At 45.0% G+C, this 21,081-nt stretch overlaps 1 pseudogene; it reads left to right on the forward strand.

The window, feature by feature from the left end:
* The first annotated feature begins 326 nt into the window (after window positions 1-326).
* Window positions 327-18,766, forward strand: LOC129648558 (40S ribosomal protein SA-like; annotated as a pseudogene).
* Window positions 18,767-21,081: the final 2,315 nt, after the last annotated feature.

The following is a 21,081-nucleotide window of genomic DNA, read 5'->3' on the forward strand; positions in this document are numbered from 1 at the left end:
ACGCTGTCGTGTCACCAAGCCCTGCGACCGTCTGAGGGCGGGCTGCGTCTTGGCGGGGACCGCCTGTAGTTTTTGCTATTCTTGAGGGGGTCGTCGTTTGTGTGAACCACACACGGGTCCCTCGACGCGGGCAAGCAAGGGGGTCGCGCAATGCGAGGCTCTAGCCTGCCAGGGTTCGGTGGTGAGAAGCGCCAAACAAAACTTGGAGGTCCAAAAAGTGACCGGAGACGTCCGTTGATGGTACCAGGATACCGAACCTGGCTCGGTCTTTAGTTCTGGAAGAGCCTCTGAACATGCGTCGATGGGAGGACGCTTAGGGGAGAGAAATGAGTGCGGAGTGGTGGTGCTGTACCTTCTCCGCCCTCCGTTCTGGATTTGTACAGTTGGAGTTCATGGTGTTTGGTCATAGCTGGGTGGTCAACGCCGACAGGTGGCCAGGCAACTTTGGCGCTTTCAAATTCACTATACTGTAGGTTGTAGTAGATGAAGGATACTAAAATCTATAATAATGAAAATTACTTATTATTATCACTTGCCGTTAACTGTAGTTATTACCATTGTCTGTAATTAATGATAAAGTTTACCCACAAAATAGCTAGCTGCTCAATTGAAGATGATCAAAGAGGAGTTTCAGTATGTCTTAAATATTCGTTTAAAAGCAGAGGAAACTCGCTACAACCCCCGAGGCCCTGCCCCATGCCCCGCAGCAACCATGGTGGAAACCCAGACCCCCAAAGTCTTCAGCACTAGGCCTCAAGGTCCGGTCTTGGTCAATGACTGTTTCCTCATTTATCCTTTCCAATTAGAAACAAATCGGCGGGGATCTGTTCCTCTAAGCAAGCCCGTGGGTGCCCCTGTTCCTGTCAGCCTCCAACTTCCCTACATCACAAGCTCTCAGCAGGACATGCCTTCCTGTTTTGCTACCACTCCTATGGGTACCCCTAGTCTCAGCCGAATGCAAGAGGTGCTGGCTGACCTCTTGCAATGCAAACAGTAGCTGCTCAATGCACTTACTGATCGGTATTTTTAAATATTCATAAGCCTGATAATGGAAGGATAATATTGAGTTAGGAACATGTGTGACATTGTTAATAATTTCCTTAGTATTTAGGCATTAAATGTAGGGCTCCTTATGTAACGTTTCCATCCTAAAACTAAAGCTATTGAAGGAGGGCAGAGAAGCTCAACAAGCAAGTGATATACAAATATATACATATATATAATTATTGGCTAATTTGCATTGTACGGCAGAAGCCAACACAAAATGGTAAAACAATTTTCCACCAATTAAAAAAATTTTTTAAAGAATACTCAAGCTATTCGAATACCTCTTGTATGCAAAGACATATTGCCACATTAATTTTTTCACTTTTAGTAGGATTCTAAAGTTGGAATGACAAGAGGTTTATTGACATCTTTAAAAAATTGCTTTCTAGAAAGACATCCATTTATGTATGTGTGTACTGTGCACTAGCCTTCATTTAATTGCCATATTTTGAAAAAAAAATTAATGTAGAAGGAATTGATTTTTTGCTTGTGAGACCAATGTTTTATGTTTTTGTGTTTTTATTTATTATGGAATCTCACCTGTGTGTCCTCATATTGATATTCGATAAAGATTTATAGGGATCATTATGCAGTTGTGGAACTTTTTCTCTGAGTAGCTCCCTCCTTTTTGATGCTCTGCCACACAGATTATAGCCTCCCTGGCCTCCCAGCTCACCAGTGTTCTCAATTCAAATTTTTGCCAGAATGTTTATGGTTCCTCTGCCTGCAGCTGCAGCGTGAAAACTGCCTGAAGGCAGAGAGCTGCGGAGTCATCAGGTTGATGTGTGTGCTCACCTTCACTCGAGGAACCTAGCCCTGGAACCCTAACACTGCCTGCTGTTCAGGGTCTGAGAACCGGTTCCTATTTTGTTCAGCTTTCTAATTCCCAGTAGTAGGTGAGGAAGTCTAGACGCTGTTTGGGGCCCTAGAGTGGGCTCACACGTGCGGACAAAGCATGAGACTTGATTGGGAAGGGCACGCAGGAGGACAGCAGCAGGGTGAGGAAGCCCAGGGGACTTCTCGCCACGTGATGTATAGTCTCAGGTTTTATGGTGATGGGGTTGGTTTCCAGGTTGCCTCTGGCCCAGCTTTCTGACTCAAGGTTCATTTCATGGATTTTGTTCAGCTTTCTAATTACCAGTAGTAGGTGAGGAAGTCCAGACACTCCTCCTTGTATTTAGAAGCAGAAATCACATTTCAATTTTAAGAGAAAATTATACTTTTGAATCAATAATTTTAAATCGCCTAACTACAAAGGCTTGAAGGTGTCTTTTGTTTCATATTCGTTGTTTTGCTCATGAACATGTTAAAATGAAATATCAGGAAACACACTTTAGATGGCTTTCCCCCCGCCGTCCCCAGAAGAACTTTCTCCCAATAAATTCTGGGTTAAGGCCTTAGGAGTCTCTGAGTTTGAAACCTTAAGGTATATCAAGTCACTGAGGCAATTTTTGCTCCTGTTTTCATAAGATCTGTTGGTCTAATAAGTCACACTAAATTTTCCCACAGTTTATATTGTGGAGAATTTTTTTCACCTCAATCCCAGTGTCCATCTTCTTTTTCAGTCACTAGCAGTTCATTCTGCTCTAAAGTGTGCAGTTCACTATCTCTGGATTGGCTTGAGGTGACCAGTTGTGGGACACTTGGAAGCTCACTTCTCATTTCTAATCCATGAATTTGAATTAAAGGGACCTTAAGGCTCTTGTATTAATTACTCAATAAATACTTATCAACTGAGAATTGTAATCAATGGAGGCACGTTAACAAATGAACAGATAGGGACCCTGACCTCATGTGACTTTCTGGAGTACACAGACTCTTATAAATACAAATTTTAATTGGAGAAAAGTTTTGATTAGCATTATAAAGAAAAACCTGAGCTTTCCAGGTGACTCAGTGGTAAAGAATCCACCTGCCAAGCAGGAGACAGGGGTTCAATCTCTGGGTCAGGAAAATCCCCTGGAGAAGAAAATGGCAACCCACTCCAGTATTCCTGCCTGGGAAATCCCATGAATAGAGGAGCCTGGCAGGCTGCAGTCCCTGGGATCGCAGGAGTCAGACATGACTTAGTGACTAAACAACAACACTGATGGAAAACATCAGGATCACGAGGGATGGTAAAGGGGAAGCACCAGCATTAGACAGGCTGGTCCAAGAATGCTCATCCGAGAGGTTAATATCTGAGCTGCCATCCAGATGAGCAGAAAACAGCAGCCACTTTAAGCTCTAGGACAACGGAATTCTAGGAGAGGGAAGAGCAGGTAAAAAGGCCCTGAGATGGGCACCAACTTGGAGGGTGGAAACACACGGTGGCTGAGTTGACATGAAGGCGCACACGTGGTGAAGGGGGAGTGGGGGGAGGTGTGGATGGCGGGGGGCGGAGTCAGTGCTAGCTCAGTGCTGGCAGTCCCTGATCCCGGGATTTGAGCCTGCTCTGAATACTTCTCCATAAATACAGCACATTGATGCCACGTGCCCACACAGATGGATGACGCAGGGCCGTGGCAGTCAGAGTGCATGCAGTAGTCAAGGCACCAGCAAGATCACAGGATCTGAGATCAGCAGGAAACTTGATGGCACCACAGAGCCTATTTTAAACTCAGGAGACTGAGGAGCAATTTTTGTAGTCTTGGCCAGTATGGACCAAAATAAATTTATTTCTACAGTTTGAAGAACTGTTGCCTCAAAAAAATGTTGGGCTTTTTATGAAGTTGATGTAAAAAGGAAATGTAGAACCCATGCCTAGAAATCCTTCTTCCATGGGAGAAAGCCCACCAGGAAAACTACTTGGAAAGTTTAAAGAATGTGACTTTTAAATTATAAAAGAGAAAGACAATGAAATACAAGAAAAGTTCAGAGACAAAAGGGGTTGATCCAAAGCTGGCAGGCTTTGTCCTGAAAAACCCAGCACACAGCACACTTGCTCACGTTGCTGGGTTTATTCCTACCATGCTTTCCCATCGACTGTAGCCCACCAGGCTCCTCTGTGCATGGAATTCTCCAGGCAAGAATACTGGAGTGGGTTGCCATTTTCTTCTCCAGGGGGTCTTCCTGACCCAGGGATCAAACCTGTGCCTCCGGCATTACAGGCAGATTCTTTACGACCCGAACCACCAGGGAAGCCATTGCACTTTACATGGTGCCAATTTAAAATTCAGTTTAAGTAATTTTTTTCAGGTTAAGTAATTCCTAAGACCCAAATAGCTGCCCCTTGATGTTATCTGCACACTGGCACATGTAGTCTGCAAGAACCCTCTCTTCCCTGAAGCCCTCCAGTCACCAGCCTTTTCCACACGTGTCTCCCAGCACATCTGTCCGCCGGTGTCGTGGGCTCTCTGCCCGACTCTGCACAGAACTGTTGCTGATGGCATCTCTTCTAGGCAGGGAGTCATTCTGCCAGCCATCACCTAAACGTCAACGTCCTCCCATCTGAGGTTGTATTTCTATGTTCCTTAAAAGAACATTTTAACAAAATCTTGATTTGAACATGAATGGGGTTTTACCTACCAATTTTATCTGTTTTTCATTGTATCCTATGGTCTGATTCTGCCCTTAGCCTCTCATGAAGCAACTTGCCAGGGCTTATGAATGACTTCTGATCCCTTTTCCATTTACCTCTACCCTTCTGTGGCACATGCTTCTGTGACACGTCCTTATTGCCATGACACTCTCCCCTTCCTTTAGGAATGCCTGCTGTTGCCTTCCTGCCTCTCTGCTGCATCCTGTCCCCGTGTGTGTCTCTCCCTGGCACTCACAGCAGGTTCACAGCAGACTCACTCACATGCTGTTCCCTTTAGAGTCCCTGCCTCCCATTTTAGTTGTGCTATTTGGGTAGAAATTCCCAAGTACAAATTCTCCAACCAAGACTCCTGCTCCCACGTCTGGGCTCTGTAGAATCTTCACCTGAATAATTACCATGGATAAAACCTAATATACCTTTCATTCTCCCCAGTTACACCCATTATGGACCCTGACTCTCTCCTGGCCATCAGGCTCCCTGGTTCAGATCATCCATGATCTATTTCTCTACACTCAAGGAGTTATCTGGCCACGTTGGCTCCAGCTCTAATGGAGTGAGTTGAGCAGTGATGGACCCAGAGGAGAGTGGAGACAACAAATACGTACCTGGTGAGGTTGTAACTGCACTGAGAATAAAGGGCAGTGCTGATGATAGGAAAGACTGTAGAGGGTTTCTGAAGATTAGAAAACGTTGGAAAGCAGTTTTAAATACAGGTGGGGGAGTGGTGTGATGGAGAAGTTGCAGTTTAAAAAGAAAGGCTCATTGCTGGCTCAGAAGGATCTTACTGGTAGCATCTTATCAAATGCTCTCTCTGTTACAAATACTCCAGGTTACAAATTCTTTGGAAATATATCCTACACATTTGCTAGGAGCAGAATAACACAGGCCAAAGTTCTACATTGCAGCCTTGTTCGTAATATAAACAGATTGTTGCATATCAGTGATCATCCCACTGTGGATGGGCAAAGTGTATTATAATAGTACATCATCCATTCAGTGCACTGCTCTGGAGGAAATTATGTCCTGATAGAGGACAATTTCCAAGGCATTGTCAAATAAATAAAAGCAACATGTAACAAAACACCATCCTTAATATACCACTATTTATGTTTTGAATTAGGCCATGAAGGAGAAATATATTTTCATGTTTGCTTACAAGGAACTCTAGAAGGATCTGTAAGAGACAAAATACTACCTGCGGAGGCCAGATGGCCCTGGACACACAGGCTAAACGACAGGAGGCACAGATTAAGGCAAAGTGTATTTTCAGTATCTTGAATCATGTACCTGTATTATAACTTCTTTGGAATTTTCAATAAATTGAATTTTTAAAACCTCCAAAGAATAAAATGCATTTTACTCTTTTTATTTTGCTATATTATTTTACTGTTTTTTACCAACTGAATGACTTTCTGGTTGTTTTACCACGGTTATGGTATGGCTTCTCTAAAATGTCTATTCATGAGTCTTTTCTGGTGGTTTTGACGTTTTTAACTTTGATAAGAAACAAAAAGATTTTTCTCAACACCCTAGGTAGTTCGTCCTTTTCTTTTTTCCTCCTTTTGGATACTTTATATACTTTGTGGGTTTTGGCACTATTTTCATAACTTTTATTTGCAAGAAAGAGGATAAAGTTATCTAGTTTGCTAGGGGTGCCAGAATAGAATACCATAGACTGAGGCTTAAACAACAGAATTGCAGCAGGTTATCCCATCTCACAGCGCTCAGCTGCTCAGAGCTCTCCCTCGTTGTCCTATTGTGTCATGTTAACATTTACCCTTCCTCTTTGTTGCTGATTTTAGTTGTCTTTTTTCTTAGTCAATATAGCTAAAGATTTGTTATTTCTGTTGACCTGTTTGAAGTAACTTTTGTTTAAAATTGATTTCTTTGGTTTTCCTCTTCTGTATATTTATCTGAGAACTAATCTTACTCTTTTCATTCCTTCTGCTAGCTTTGAGTTTGGTCTGCTCTCCCTTTTCTGCCTAGGTGTAAAGATAGGTTGCTTATTTGAGCTTTCTTTTTAATGTATGCATTCACAGCTTTACATTTCATTGTTGGTGATGTTTTTGCAGAATCCCATACATGTTGGTATGTTCTGTTTATAGTTTGATTTCTCTCCAGGTGTTTTCTAAGTTCTTTTTTAAATTATTTTTTAGCCTGCTGGTTATTTAAGAGTGTGTTTAATCTTCACATACTTGTGGATTTTCCCACTTTTCCTTCTACTATTAACTTCATTTCATTGCATTGTGACAGGAAAAAGTTCCTTTGTACGATTTGAGTCTATTTAGAGTAGACTTATTTTCTGGCCTAACATATGGTCAATTTTGGAGAATGTTCCCCTGCACTTGTGAAAAGGATGGAATCTGTCTCTGTCCGGGTCACACAGTGCCCTAGCTGCACGGTTCTTAGGGGTCACCTCTCATTGTCGGGCGCGACTGTTGGGTCGGTCGGCCATTTCCGTGCATTAGTCACACGGGGAGATCACTGGGACAAAAGGGATGCCTTTCTGTCAGCCGGTGACTCTCAGTACCCCATTCTATGGCAGATAGGCTAAGAGTGAGCTCTGGTATGTCCCGGGAGCCTCTCTCAGACTCACCCCTTGGCTACATTCTCAGAAACTGGAAATTTTAACCCTGCAAAAGGCCTGGCCCCAATACAAACTCAGTTCAGTTCAGTCGTTCAGTCGTGTCTGACTCTTTGTGACCCCATGGACTGCAGCACGCCAGGCCTCCCTGTCCATCACCAACTCCCGGAGCTTACTCAAACTCATGTCCATTGAGTTGGTGATGCCATCCAGGCATCTCATCCTCTGTTGTCTCCTTCTCCTCCTGCCCCAATCCCTCCCAGCATCAGGGTCTTTTCCAAAGAGTCAGCTCTTCGCATCAGGTGGCCAAAGTATTGGAGTTTCAGCTTCAGCATCAGTCCTTCCAATGAACACCCAGGACTGATCTCCTTTAGGATTGACTGGTTGGATCTCCTTGCAGTCCAAAGGACTCTCAAGGGTCTTCTCCAACACCACAATTCAAAAGCATCAATTCTTCAGTGCTCAGCTTTCTTTATAGTCCAACTCGATGTTCACTCTTGCTGTTGTAGCCACACATTCTGTGAAACAAACTCACCCAGAAGGACGATGCAGAGAGTGGAGTGCAGTTTATCACACCGGCGGGCCCGAGGCAGAGTCTCCTCTTCTCCAAGGATGCTGACCAGTTTTTCTGAAAACCTTATATACCCTAAGTGTCCAAACTCACCTCCCCAAATTCCCTGAAACTAGTCTGAACAAAGCAAAAGAAAGATACAATCAAAGTTAACCGGTGATTCATAAGCCTTAAGCCTAGGTAGTTAACAGCGGACAATTATCAATAGGTCATACCCCAATAAGCATAATAGAATTTATGATTCTATTCGGTTACACAGATAATTAGGGTATTCTTTTAGGAAACGGAGAGTCTAGGTACGACCCCTGGGGCTCTTCCATCCAGGGGGCCTGGTTTTCCAGTTGGCATGTCGTTTCCATAGATACTGGAAATATAGCTCAAAGTCCACGGTCCGGCCCAAGATGCAGTCTTGCCTTCAAATGGAGCCTGTTCTATCTGTTTCCTCCTTCATTGCCATCTCCTGTTTGACCACTTCCAATTTGCCTTGATTCATGGACCTAAAATTCCAGGTTCCTATGCAATATTGCTCTTTACAGCATCAAACCTTCTGAGACCAGTCCCATCCACAACTGGGTGTTGTTTTTGCTTTGGGCCCACCCCCTCATTCTTTCTTGAGTTATTTCTCCACTGATCTCCAGTAGTATATGGGGCACCTACCAACCTGGGGAGTTCATCTTTCAGTGTCCTATATTTTGCTTTTTCATACTGTTCATGGGGTTCCCTAGGCAAGAATACTGAAGTGGTTTTCCATTCCCTTCTCCAGTGGACCATATTGTGTCAGACCTCTCCACCATGACCCATCCCTCTTGGGTGACCCCACATGGCATGGCTTAATTTCATTGAGTTAGACAAGGCTGTGGTGCATGTGATCAGATTGGCTAGTTGTCTGTGGTTGTGGTTTTCAATCTGACTCCCCTCTGATGGAGAGGATAAGAGGCTTATGGACACTTCCTGATGGGATAGACTGACTGAGGGGGAAACTGGGTCTTGTTCTGATGGCCAGGGCCATGCTCAGTAAATCTTTAATCCATTTTTCTATTGATGGCTGGTGCTGTGTTCCATCTCTGCTATTTACCTGGGACCAAATTGCCAACATCTGCTGGATCATCGAAAAAGCAAGACAGTTCCAGAAAAACATCTATTTCTGCTTTGTTGACTATGCCAAAGCCTTTGACTGTGTGGACCACAACAAACTGTGGGAAATTCTGAAAGAGATGGGAATACCAGACCACCTGACCTGTCTCTTGAGAAACCTATATGCAAGTCAGGAAGCAACAGTTAGAACTGGACATGGAACAACAGACTGGTTCCAAATAGGAAAAGGAGTACGTCAAGGCTGTATATTGTTACCTTGCTTATTGAACTTATATGCAGAGTACATCATGAGAAACATTGGGCTGGAAGAAGCAGAAGCTGAAATCAAGATTCCCGGGAGAAATATCAATAACCTCAGATATGCAGATGACACCATCCTTATGGCAGAAAGTGAAGAGGAACTAAAAAGCCTCTTGATGAAAGTGAAAAACAAGATGAAAAAGTTGGCTTAAAGCTCAACATTCAGAAAACGAAGATGGTGGCATCTGGCCCCATCACTTCATGGGAAATAGATGGGGAAACAGTGGAAACAGTGTCAGACTTTATTTTGGGGGGCTCCAAAATCACTGAAGATGGTGATTGCAGCCATGAAATTAGAAGACCCTTACTCCTTAGAAGAAAAGCTTTGACCAACCTAGATGGCATATTCAAAAGCGGAGACATTACTTTGCCAACAAAGGTCCGTCTAGTCAAGGCTATGGTTTTTCCAGTAGTCATGTATGGATGTGAGAGTTGGACTGTGAAGAAAGCTGAGTGCCGAAGAATTGATGCTTTTGAACTGTAGTGTTGGTGAAGACTCTTGAGAGTCCCTTGGACTGCAAGGAGATCCAACCAGTCCATTCTAAAGGAGATCAGTCCTGGGTGTTCTTTGAAAGGAATGATGCTAAAACTGAAACTCCAGTCCTTTGGCCACCTCATGCAAAGAGTTGACTCATTGGAAAAGACTCTGATGCTGGGAGGGATTGGGGGCAGGAGGAGAAGGGGACAACAGAGGATTAGATGGCTTTATGGCATCACCAACTCGATGGACATGAGTTTGAGTGAACTTCAGGAGTTGGTGATGGAAAGGGAGGCCTGGTGTGTTGCAATTCATGGGGTCGCAAAGAGTCGGACATGACTGAGCGACTAAACTGAACTGCTAAGTACAGTGACTCGTGTGTTCATCCCCAAATACTGAGAGCGCATATGCTGTGTGCTAGGTCTGTGCTGGGGGCAGGGGTCCAGCCATGACACCTCACAGTCCTTGACATTCAAGAGGAGAGCAAGTCAGAAAACCACCACACTTTAGAAAGAAACCGTCCTGCTGCTCCCACAGAGCTGACGCTGTGGAGGGAGACAAGGAATAAACAGAACAGCTTGTAGAAGAATCAGCTCCATGGAGTGAAGGGCAGGACACGGCACAGCGGGATGGGGTGGCTGCGGCAGAGGAGGGCGGGGAGGAGAGGAGTCCTGGGGCCCGAGAACTGATTGGTGACGAGCCCCAGCGGGCGCTGACAGGGCTGGCCCTGGTGCCGTGAAGGACCGAGGTGGTAAGGGCAGGAGACATGGGGGAGCTGTCACCGCAGATGCGCACGGGGACGTGTCTCTGAGGAGGTGACATTTAAGCTGTGCTCCGGGCCACTGTCCCCTTCCCTTGTCACCCAGAGGCAGACACCGAGGATGGCCGCTAACATCACACGCACCAGCCAGTCCTGAGCCTGCGCACCCAGCTCACTGTTCCCTCCTGAGGAGTCACAGTAAAGGCCCCTGTGCTGAGTTCCCCTCCCTCCCTCTCTGGACAAGGCCGGTCCTTTCCCGTGTGGCCCAATGGCGTGGCCTGTCCCTCCTCTTGGGAACTCTAAGTCATCAACTCTCTTTTCGAGGACAGTTGTCTCCTGATCTGTTTGCCTTATTACACCTCCAATTTCCTATTAATACACTATATTTTAAATTAGCCCAGAATGACAGCACACTCTGTAGACACAGAGTGTCTTAACTGAGCACACTCAATGAAGTGTGGACAAATGGAGCATGAATTAGGACACTTCCCGCAATGTCCTCAATCAGTCTAATGTTTGACTGTGTATTAAGCGTGTGTTTTGTGTTTTCCCACCTGGTTAGTTTCCTCTGGGTCAGCTGTGCTTTCTTTCACCAACTGTTTCTCCTGACAAAATTACTTGCAAGCACAATTGAAATTCAGAATATGGTCAAATTGTTCCCTACAGGGCAGGCATCTTAGAGCAAAACTTTACTGCAGCGCTGATAAGGTGTCATGTCTTTCTCCAAGATGGCTAAGAACGAGCAGAGTAGGACTTGTGTGGTTAGTCCCTCTGTTGTGTCTAGCTCCTTGTGACCCCTCCTTTGAGAGGAGCCTGGCAGGTACAGGCCCTGGGGTCCCAAGCAGTTGGACACGACTGAGCGACTATATATTCTTCCGGATTCTTTCCCGTTACAGGTCGTCACAAGATACTGAGTACAGCTCCCTCACTACACAGCAGCTCCTTGTGCCACCTGGTGTACATACAGCAGTGCGTGCGTACTTACCCCAAACTCCTGACTCACCTCTCCCCACACCCCCGTGTCCTCTTTGGTACCATAAGCGTGTTTTCTATGTCTGTGACTCGACCTCTGCTTTGTAGATAAGTTCATCTGTATCATTCTTCAATATTCCACATGTGTGATGTCATACGATACTTGTCTCTTTCTGTCTGACTTACTTCACTTAAAGTGAAATCACCATGTTCATCCATGTTGCTGCAAATGGCATTATTTCATTTGATTTTATGACTAATTTTCCATTGTATATATATTCCACATCTTCTGGAGCAAGCACTTCTTAGACTGTACAGCTTGACTTACTTTAAAGGAACAAAAATTGTGAGTAAACCTAAGTTTTTTTAGAGATGGAGCATTTCTCTGCAATGATTCATATATCATTAATCAGCATTTAATGGATTAGGAGACCAAGAATAGTAGGTAAAATTGGTGTGTGGTTTTGTTTTCTGTCACTTATGTCAAGTTCTCATGCTGCTGCTGCTGCTAAGTTGCTTCAGTCGTGTCGGACTCTGTGCGACCCCATAGATGGCAGCCCACCAGGCTCCCCCACCCCTGGGATTCTCCAGGCAAGAACACTGGAGGGGTTGCCATTTCCTTCTCCAATGCACACAAGTGAAAAGTGAAAGTGAAGTTGCTCAGTCCTGTCTGGCTCATATCAGGGTTAAATTATATTCACAAAATACAGATTTCTTCTGTTCTTCTATTCTTGATTCTCTAAAATTATGTGGTACTTTTGTAGTCAGTTGTTCTTTGCTTGCAAAACCTTCACATGATTTTCAGAAGTAATTCTTGAAAACAATTTATTTTATAGCCTTCCTTGCTTATTTTTCTTTTGTTACAGCTGCTTTAAATATTAGTCTTGAGAATTCATATTTTTCCAGAAAGTAGTCAATTTCTTGAATATTCTAGTATATTTGCAGTGTATAAAGGGGTTTATATTTATTTTGTGGGTGGGTATGAGATAATATGAAATATACATCGGACCTGCTGTCTGACACAAGACCCCTAAATGTCTTGAAGTTTCCTGGGTGATAGAAATGTCTTTGGGTTTGTTTTCTTGTATTTCTTCTGAAAGTGCTAATTTTGCTTTTTCCTGGTAGGAAATGATTACCTTCATAACAGACACTTTTGAGGATTATTGCTAAGGCTTGTTAGTGCAATTCTATGTGCCCTTTATTTTAAGGCTTGTGATTAGTTTCATCTCCCTCTCTCTCTCTTTTTTTAGTTTCAGCTCTAATACATGCATTTTCTGTCTCAGTTGAATGCCCCACATATTCAAGGAGGTCTCTTCACTCTGGCTGGTGAGGATTCTTAGCCCCACATGAATGTTGGACACTTTTCAATCCATTCAGTTCAGTTCATTTCAGTTGCTCCGTCGTGTCCGACTCTTTGCAACCCCATGAACCGCAACACGCCAGGGTTCCCTGTCCATCACCAACTCCTTGATTTTACCCACACTCATGTTCGGTGAATTGGTGATGCCATCCAACCATTTCATCCTCTGTCGTCCCCTTCTCCTCCTGCCTTCAATCTTTCCCAGCATCAGGGTCTTTTCTAATGAGTCAGCTCTTCACATCAGGTGGCAAAAGCATTGGAGTTTCAGCTTCAGCATCAGTCCTTCCAATGAACACCCAGGACTGATCTCCTTTAGGATTGACTGGTTGGACCTCCTTGCAGTCCAAGGGACTCTCAAGCATCTTCTCCAACACCACAGTTTAGAAGCATCTATTCGTCTATGCTAAGCTTTCTTTATAGTCCTGCTCTCACATCCATACATGACTACTGGAAAAACCATAGCTTTGCTAGATGGACTTTTGTTGGCAAAGTACTGTCTCTGCTTTTTAATATGCTGTCTAAGTTGGTCATAACTTTTCTTCCAAGGAATAAGCATCTTTTAATTTCATGGTTGCAATCACCATCTGTGGTGATTTCGGAGCCCCCCAAAATAAAGTCAGCCACTGTTTCCACTGTTTCTCCATCTATTTGTTGAGCTATTTCAAATCCTAAAAGATGATGCTGTGAAAGTGCTGCTTTCAATATGCCAGTAAATTTGGAAAACTCAGCAGTGGTCACAGGACTGAAAAAGGTCAGTTTTCATTCCAATCCCAAAGAAAGGCAATGCCAAAAAATGCTCAAACTACCACACAATTGCACTCATCTCACACGCTAGTAATGTTCAAAATTCTCCAAGCCAGGCTTCAGCAATACATGATCCATGAACGTCCAGATGTTCATGGTGATTTTAGAAAAGGCAGAGGAACCAGAGATCAAATTGCCAACATCCCCTGGATCATCAAAAAAGCACGAGAGTTTCAGAAAAACATTGACTATATCAAAGCCTTTGACTGTGTGGATCAGAACAAACTGGAAAATTCTGAAAGAAATGGGAATACCAGACCACTGGACCTGCCTCTTGAGAAACCTGTAGGAAGCCACAGTTAGAACTGAACATGGAACAACAGACTGGTTCCAAATATGAAAAGGAGTACATCAAGGCTGTATATTGTCACCATGCTTATTTAACTTATATGCAGCATACATCCTGAGAAATGCTGGGCTGGAGGAAGCACAAGCTGGAATCAAGATTGCTTGGAGAAATATCAACAGCCTCAGATATTCAGATGACACTACCCTTATGGCAGAAAGTGAAGAGGAACTAAAGAGCCTCTTGATGAAAGTGAAAGAGGAGAGTGAAAAAGTTGGCTTAAAGCTCAACATTCAGAAAACGAAGATCATGGCATCCATCCCACTCAATGTATAGATCTCCACTAATAATTCTTTCCTCAAAAGTTGTTCCTGCCCAGCATTGTGGAATTTCACATGTGTGTGATCAGATGACAGAGACTCAGTGGGCTCATTAGGCACTTGTAATCATTCTTTCTGCCTGAGTAGCTCTCTCTTTTCGATCCCCTGCCCAACACATATCACCTTCTGTGCCTTCCTGGCTCACCTGTGTTCTCAGATCAGCACTTTGCTGGGCTGCATCTGGCTTCCCCTCCCTGTACCTGCAGCATGGAAACTGCTTGAAGGCAGACAGCCGGGAGTCATCAGATGGATTTGTGTATCCATCTTCACTCTAGGCACTTAGTCCTGCATGGCCTGCTGTCCAGGATCTGAGAACAGTTGTTTCCAGTATTTTGTTCAGCTTTCTAATTACCAGTGCCAGATGAGGACGTTCAGATACTGGTCCTCTTAAAACTGGAAGTGGAAGTCACATTTTATTTTTACAAACACTCTTTGAATCAGTAATTCTAAATCAGTTGACCATATATGTTTGAAAGTATCTTTTGCTTCATTTTCTGTGTTTTGCTCTTGCAAATGTAAAAACAAAACCAAATATCAAGAGACACACTAAAACAGGTTTTGTTTTCTGTTTTTCCTGGTTGAACTTTATACCAACAAATCCTAGGTAAGGACTTAGGAAGCTGCAGTAAGTCAAGGCACCAGTAAGATCACAGGATCTGCAATCAACAGGGATCTTAATGGTACCAGAGAGCCTTTTTTTTTTTTTTTTTTGCCATGCTGTAGGAGGTGGAATGCAGTGGTTGAGGGGCTAGAGAGATCCCAGGACCTTAATGACACCAGTGAGCCAACAAAAATACAGGAGGCTGAGGCCAGGTACAGCACGTTTGGCCAATGTGAGCTGAAACATATTTAATTCTGAATTTCCAGAACAATTAGCTCAAACAAAATGTTTACCTTCTTCTGATATTCACATAGAAAGATTGCATAGAATATTTTGCCTAGAAATTCTACTTCCATGGAAGACAGCCACCAGGGAGATTGCTTGGAGAATTTAAGAGATGTGTGGGTTTTAGGTGGAGAAAGAGGAAGTGAGTAAATGGCAAGTGCGGTTCAGAAATGGAAAGGGATCTAAGATGTGCAGGCTCTCTTTGCTGGAAGGCAGGCTGTGCACTCGCTGCTCCTTCCCCCTTTTGTTGAGCTCACTTTTATCATGTTTTAGGTAGCTCCAATGAAAACTTCAAGTACAGGGGCTTCCCTGGTGGCCCAGTGGTTAAGAATCTACCTTGCAGTGCAGGGGACACTGGTTCGATCTCTGGTCCCCAGATGACCCCACATGCCACAGAGAAATTAAGTTTGTACACCGCCAATACTGAGCCCAGGCCTCCTAGAGCCCAGTGCTCCACAGCAAGAGAAGCCGCCAAAGCGGGAAGCCCAGCCACCCAACTAGAGCACAGGCCCTGCTCGCTACAAGTAGAGAGAGCCTGCAGGCAGCCAAGAAGACCCAGGGCAGCCAGAAAGAAATAAAATTATATGTAAACAAAAACCCCTTCAAGTACAGTGACTCTCAATGGCTCAAATAACTCCTGCTCGATGTTCTCAGCACACCGGCGTGTGGGGTCTACAGGAACCCCCTCCTCCCGTGAAGGCCCAGTGTCTCCATCGACCACGTGTCTCCACCACTGTGCTGTGCCATCTCCCAGCTCACGTCTGCACAGAATTGCTTCTGATGGTGTCACTCTTTAGGCAGGGTTGTCTTTCTTGTGAATCATCATCTAAGAACTAACATCATCTCACCTGCAATTTTATTTCTACATTCCTTAAAAGGAGTTCCTTAAAATCCCAATTGTATTCCTTAAAAGAGTGTTTTAACAAAACCTTGATTTGAATACCTATGTTTTTATTTATCAACTTTTATGTCTCCTTCATTGTGTCCTGTGCTCTGGCTCAGCCTCTCTCTTGGCCTCTGCTCTTGGTCTATCAGGAAACAGCGTACAGGATGTATTAATTGCATCCGCCCTCCCCTCTCACTGGCTCTTTTCCATCCTCCCTCGTCTCTCCATGACACGTGTAACTATGTGCACATCACTATTACCGTGACACCCTCCCCTCCCTTGGGAAGCCTGTCATTACCTTCCTGCTTCTTTCTCTGCTGCCCCGTGTGTGTCCCTGCCCAACACTCACAGCAGCTTCACAGCAGGCGCTCTCCCTCACTCTTCTCTCCAGAATTCCTGCTGGAATTTCTGGACACCACCTCCCAAGTATTTACCTCTGACTCTGACTTGTTCTTCCCTGGTGGGGCCTGTAGCATCTTCCCATGAATGAAGACCACAGATAAAACCTAAATTCTCCTTCTTCCCCAGCTACCTTAGACTCCCCTGTGGATGTCTCCTCATCCAGGCTCAGTGATTCAATATCATCCATGAACCATTTTTCTATACTCAACCATCTATCGGGCCATATTGATACCGTCTCCAGGGCAGTGGGTGGAGCAATGATGGCAATGTCGAGATGGCAGGTAGAGACCAGGCCAGGCAATGAGGGCGTGAGAATGAAGGGCAGTGCTAAGAGGAGGAGCAGATTATAGAGAAGTCACAAGGGCAGAAGAGGCTGGAGAATGTTTTTGAAAACAGATCAGGGAGATATCTGGGAGAGGAGAGGTCGAGTCTTAAGAAAAGAGAAATGATCATTGCACAGCTCCTCGGGGGGAGGGGGGTGGAGAATCCAGCAACGTGCTAGTTTACCAGCAACATCCTATCAGATGCTGTATTTCAGTTGGAAATACTTCAGGCTACAAATCCATTAGATTTGTAGAAATTCCATATGCATTAGAAATTGATACATTTTCCTGAAATGGAATAAATTAGGCTACGGTTATACATTACATTGTTTTTTGTGATGTCAAGATGTCATTTTATATTAGTGTTTATTCCAGTGTGGACCAGTAAAGCGTATTATAGTACATCATCTAGTCACTGGACTGATTTGTGGAAAATAGTGTCCAAAGAGAGAATATTCCCCAAGATAGTGTCAGCTGAATATAAGCAAGATACATAAAACATTGTGCACAGTGTGCGACCATTTATGGTTTTAAATGTGGTTGTGCTGACACTCAGTCATGTCCCACACTTTGTGACACTATGGACTGTAGCCCACCGGGCTCCTCTGCCCATGGCGATGCTCCAGGCAGGGAAACTAGAGTGGGTTGCCATTTCCTGCTCCAGAGGATCTTCGGGACCCAGGGATTGAATCTGAGTCCCTTATGTCTCCTGCACAGGGAGGCGGGTTCTTTACCACTAGCACCACATGTGGAGTGAAGAAGAAATAGATATTCATAGTTGCTTGTGTCCATAAAATGACATTCTGGGATGTCTCTCCTGATCCAGGGTCTAAGACTCTGTACTCTCATTGTAGGGGCCTGAGTGCAATCCCTTGTCAGGAAACTAGCATCCACATGCCACAGCTCAGAGTTCCCATGAACAAGGTCCCGAAGGCACAGCCATATACATACTTAGGAAAAACAAAACAAAACAAATAAACCTCCGGCAGCTATTCCTGAGAAACAAAACACGTGGCTGACTGTGGAAGCAGCAGGGACTTGACAAGAAGGGAGGGGGTAGGAAGAACAATGTAATATGAAGTATTTTATATTTCTAGGTTCTTGAACCTTGTACATGTATTATAAGTTTCTCAGAAATGCCAAGACATTACAACAAAATTTTAAACCTTTAAAGAATAAAACTCACAGCGTTATTTCTACAAACTGAGTGAAAGTCAAGTTTGTTTTATCAGAAAGATTATCTGGCTTCTCTAACATATCTTCTCAGGCTTTTCCCATGCTACCCAGACAGTGGTCCATATGGCACTGTCTGGATTTTTGTCATAACTTGAAGTGAATCTTTTACACTATCCTCGGTTGTTGATGTCCTGCAAATGAAGGATGACACCATCACGTTCCTTGCAGCAGGGGCCCACTTAGGTAGCACCGACCTTTACTTCCAAATGGAGCAGTACATCTACAGAAGGAAAATTGGCGGCGTCTACACTAGGAATCCAAAGAGAACCTGGGAGAAACTTCTGTAGGCAGCTCCTGCCATCGTTGCCACTGAAAACCCAGCTGCTGTCCCTGCTGCGTCCTCCAGGAACCCTCACCAGCGAGCTGAGCTGCAGTTTGCTGCCGCCGCTCCTCTGGTCGGCCGCTTTGCTCCTGGAGCCTCCACTAACCAGACCCAGGCAGCTTCCAGGAGCCAAGACTCCTGGTGGTTATGAGCCCAGGGCTGACCACCAGCCTCTTCCAGAGGCATGCATGTGAACTTCTTACCATCGGTCCGTGTGACACGGACTCTCCTCTGCACTCTGGAGACCACCCGTTCCCGGCAACCAGGGAGCTCAGTCGGTGGGTCTGACTTGGCGGATGCTCACCCTGGAAGTTCTGCCCAGCGCACCGTTTCCTGTGAACACTCTTGGGAGGTCGTGCCTGATCTCTACGTTTGCAGCTTCTGAAGAGATTAAAAGGGAAGAGCAGGTGGCAGCTGAGCAAGCTCTGACCAAGGAGGACTTCACCGTGAATGGGTCACTTCAGCAGCTGAGTGCAACGCTACTGGATCTGAGGTGCTGGCCTACTCCACAGGCGGGCAGGCGAGCTCGCTGCCTACTCCGCAGTTCCCCCTGAAGGCTGGCCTGCAGCGCCCACTGCCCAGGCCACTGGACGGGTAGGCACAGCACTGCGTGGGCTTCAGCTGTTCTTTCACAGGCTCTTTTCTTGGGTGGGGGCTGTGCTGGGTCCTTGCTGCTGCACAGGTGTGCTCTGGTTGCAGTGAGCAGGGCACACTCTCTGGTTGTGGTGCCTGGCCTTCTCGTTGCATCGGCTTCCCTTGTTATGGAGCGTGGGCCCCAGGGCCCCCAGGCTTCAGTGGTGGCAGAGCATGGGCTCAGGAGCTGTGGCCCCAGTCTGTGGAGCACAGGCTCGATGGTTTTGGTTCATAGCCTTAGTTCCTCTGAGGCACGTGGGTTCTTCCTGGACCAGGGATTGAACTCATGTCTCCTGCATTGGCAGGATTCTTTACCATGAGGCATTATGGAAACCCCACAACCTCTTAAAATGGAAATTGGTTAACAGAAAATAAGCAGTTTCTAAATAAATAAATATGTCTACTCATGAGGATGTTCTGTGACTTTTGCTTTTTTCCTTTCACATAAGAGGAAATTTTCCTAATTCATAATCATTATGTCCTTCCCCTCAAACAACATTTGCAGCTGCTAATTTTATTAGCTAAGCTTGATCCAACTTTTAAAATACTTTTCTCCCACTTTCCCCTATGCACTGTACATTCATTATCAATTGAGATAATACTTTATCATTGTTCAGTCACTCAGTCATGTCCAACTCTTTGTGACCCCGTTGACTGCAGCACACCAGGCTTCCCTGTCCTTCACCATCTCCCAGAGATTATATTTATATACTTCATATGGATAGGAGGATAATCAGTTGACTTCTTCCTTCAATTATTTCTCTGAATTTGACATATTAATATGTTAATATGTTGCTGCTGCTACTGCTGCTAAGTCGCCTCAGTCGTGTCTTAGTCTGTGCAACCCCATAGACCGCAGCCCACCAGGCTCCGCCGTCCCTGGGATTGTCCAGGCAAGAACGCTGGAATGGGTTGCCATTTCCTTCTCCAATGCATGAAAGTGAAAAGTGAAAGTGAAGTCGCTCAGTCCAACTCTTCGAGACCCCATGGACTGCAGCCCACCAGGCTCCTCCGTCCATGGGATTTTCCAGGCAAGAGTACTGGAGTGGGGTGCCATCATCGCCTTCTCCGATTAATATGCTAGTAAGATATGAAACACTTGACTGACGTCAGCAGAATAAAAAATAATAGAATCAGATGACCATATCTTAAGACTGATTATAAAAGCAGCAGCCATGTTGATGAGGAGCAGTGACACACAGGGGGACATTTTATGTGGTGAGAGAGAGGGGCGCTGGCCTCAGGGATTTAAAGGGCTGCTTGAAAACAGAGGAACTCGGCTCAATGGATGGACCTCCTGGGAATCACTTCCCAGAGATACATAAGACAGAGTCCTGAGCATCCTGAGTGCCCACAAGGTGGTCTGAAGCGGTGGCCAGGGCACCCCTCTGTGGATCAGTGCAGATGGTAGCTGTATTGTGTGCCTGGACGAGTCTGTATAAGGTGACCCTGCATGCAGAAAAGTAAATTTGACTAAATGGCAGATGGCCTCAGCTCTAATAATATCTTTTCTTAAATCAATTTCTTTCTCCTCTCAGCTTCTCCATCTGAAAGGAGTTACTCTTCATGAGACCCATTCTCTTTTACTTCCCTTCTTCAAAGCCTCAAATTTCGTAGCTTTTTTTTTTCAGTAAGTATCTTTCCATGTTTATTCCTCAGACACAATAAGCAAGAGTAAAATTTTCTTATTGGACTTTAAAGATAAACAAATACTTTTAAAATCAGACTTTCCAAACGTTCTAAATTCATTCATGTTCTCACTTTATATCTTCAATCCTAACCCTGTAATGAGAGCTTTTACCTGATTCAAACACAACTCTGGGGGGTGAATTTGTGGCGGGACTTCACAGACCCCTGGGATTTTGAACTCTCGAGAGTTAGATCTCCCTTTACAGAAGTGTTAGCAGCCAATGGAGCAAGGCGCATATAGTGCCAGATTACAGGGCTGACAGCAGGGAAAAGACAGCTTACTGATGGTGGAAAAGATCTGCCTTCTGACCAGCAGCGGCCGCTCACGGTGAGGCAAACCGGAAGTGCCTGCAGACGCAGAGACCCGTGCGCAGGGAGCAGGACGCTTCAGCCACACCCGTTATCAGCGCAGCCGGCAGAAAGGGGTCCTTCCTGGACCTGATTCGTGCTTCCTGTTTCTTTAACTCCCTGTGCTTCGGGGCTGCTCTGCTGAGTTGGACTCCCCTTTGCTTTTCCTAGATCTCCTTGGGGCCTTCTCACAGCGCCC

This window comes from Bubalus kerabau, chromosome 4, assembly GCF_029407905.1.
Source record: "Bubalus kerabau isolate K-KA32 ecotype Philippines breed swamp buffalo chromosome 4, PCC_UOA_SB_1v2, whole genome shotgun sequence".
NCBI lineage: Eukaryota > Metazoa > Chordata > Mammalia > Artiodactyla > Bovidae > Bubalus > Bubalus kerabau.